Raw genomic sequence first — 2,500 nt, 5'->3', positions numbered from 1 at the left:
GCCTCTTTCATGGGTCGTGGGGCTTGGCTTGGCTTGCCTTGTTGGTGCTCGATACAGCCTCATGACTCTGAGCTGCCCATCGCCCAAGTCGGGCACCCATGCGAATGAGACCCCATGGTACCCCCTATATATACATATTGCACAAAGAGCTTGGTGACAGGAACGGACATGGATTTCCCTGATGATGCATAATTTTTGGACACACACGACGTCGGGGCGAGGGGACACGCGAGTGGGGCGTCTATGGGGGCGTTGATGGCCTCGTTTTCGTGAAGACCGGGCGCCTTGGCCATGGCCTCGAGCGTGCCAGCCTCGACAGCTCTGGGCGCTGAACACCCCCCAGGGCGCCGATGGGGAGCAGTCCCCTGGTACCCCCTATATATACATATTGCACAAAGAGCTTGGTGACAGGAACAGACATTGATTTGCCCAGGGATGCATAATTTTGCGAAATCGTCCATAACTCGCTCGAATTAATTCGGATTCACACGAAATTTTGTAGGGATGCTTTTTATTATAAATGAAAGGCGTTGAAATAAAAAAATGTCATGTTTGGGGCATAAATGTCCGTGACCTATCCCTGGCCATGCCTTGAAGCGTTCGGTTCCCTACTTGTTGATATGCAGCTCAAATGAAGTTGGAATGTCATTGAAACTTTGCGTGGGTCATTGTGAACATAGACCTTGAAATGGAAATATATCGTGTTCGGGTTTTTGTCTCTGTCGCCTACTGATAGGCACCTACTGATAGGCAGGCAGATAAGGCTTCTAGCTATTCATTAGTCGCTTGGATGAACCCGAAAGAGCACGAGCAGTTCGCCTGATCATGACTGACCACGTGCCCACACCAGCTTCCATATCCAAGAGACCAAGCAACACTTCATAGGCCATGCCATCGACACATCCGCATTGACAACATGGACCACAAAGACAGCTTCAAGGTTCGTAGGCACCGCAAGCGATGCTTAACGAAAGCAAACTTTGTTGAAACAGCATAATGCCATCAATTAGGTATGCAACACAGGAACCCACAATGTTCAAGGCAAATTCGCCTTGTAACACAACTGAAGAGGTAAGAACGCATGGAAGTTGCTGCTCAAGCAGACATCCAACCACCCGTTACAAACCAAACACCACTCATGCACCTTTAGGGTAGACATCCCCGAAGATCATCAAACTAACAGCCACCCACTTGGCACAAGGCCATGCAAGCAACCACAAGCTTAAACAACCCCCAGAATGCACCAAACGATGCGCAACAAGGGACAGGCGACGCTGCTGACCTAAGCACATCATTGCTAGCTGGGCATGGGCAATGTAGTATGTGCTTGGGCCGGGGATAGCAAAAAGGGACCTCTTAATGCCTATCTCTGATCCTGTACGACCAGCACTAGCTGGGCATGGGCACCAATCGTACCTCAGAGAAGGCAAGTCTTGGGTTGATGCAGTGTACGAAGCTACCCCGCCCACACAAAGACGCTAGCCAGGCTTGGCATCTTTTGTGCTTCCAAGATAACTTCAACACGCCGTGATGATCCTGAATGTCTGACAATGCTTCCCGATAATGCTCGTCCTCCACGTTATCGGTGCTTAACCAATGGCAGCTCTTACGCACCCAACCGCACGTCTAACAAGGATAGACCAGCGTACCGTAGTAGTATCACAAAAAGCAACACATGCCACTTTAACGCCTATCACTTCCCCATCATCGGCACATTATCAAATGCTGGCTAGCACCAGAAGCACGTCGAACAAGATTAGCAAGCACACATCGTCATCGTATTGCCACACAGACAGCTCATCCCACATTTCCAAGGCTAGACCACAACCCTGGACTGTTTAGGGTTTAGGGTTTAGGGTTTAGGGTTTAGGGTTTAGGGTTTAGGGTTTAGGGTTTAGGGTTTAGGGTTTAGGGTTTAGGGTTTAGGGTTTAGGGTTTAGGGTTTAGGGTTTAGGGTTTAGGGTTTAGGGTTTAGGGTTTAGGGTTTAGGGTTTAGGGTTTAGGGTTTAGGGTTTAGGGTTTAGGGTTTTAGGGTTTAGGGTTTAGGGTTTAGGGTTTAGGGTTTAGGGTTTAGGGTTTAGGGTTTAGGGTTTAGGGTTTAGGGTTTAGGGTTTAGGGTTTAGGGTTTAGGGTTTAGGGTTTAGGGTTTAGGGTTTAGGGTTTAGGGTTTAGGGTTTAGGGTTTAGGGTTTAGGGTTTAGGGTTTAGGGTTTAGGGTTTAGGGTTTAGGGTTTAGGGTTTAGGGTTTAGGGTTTAGGGTTTAGGGTTTAGGGTTTAGGGTTTAGGGTTTAGGGTTTAGGGTTTAGGGTTTAGGGTTTAGGGTTTAGGGTTTAGGTTTGTTTAGGGTAGGGTTTAGGGTTTAGGGTTTAGGGTTTAGGGTTTAGGGGTTTAGGGTTTAGGGTTTAGGGTTTAGGGTTAGGGTTTAGGGTTTAGGGTTTAGGGTTTGGGTTAAGGGTGGTTGGTTGGGTTGGGGGTTGGGTGGGTTGGGGTTGGGGGTTTTT

This window comes from Lactuca serriola, unplaced genomic scaffold (genome assembly GCF_051521515.1).
Source record: "Lactuca serriola cultivar US96UC23 unplaced genomic scaffold, Lser_US96UC23_V15 Lser_V15_Un171, whole genome shotgun sequence".
In the NCBI taxonomy this organism is placed as follows: domain Eukaryota; kingdom Viridiplantae; phylum Streptophyta; class Magnoliopsida; order Asterales; family Asteraceae; genus Lactuca; species Lactuca serriola.
The sequence above is the reverse complement of the archived record's forward strand: the minus strand, read 5'-3'. Positions refer to the sequence as shown.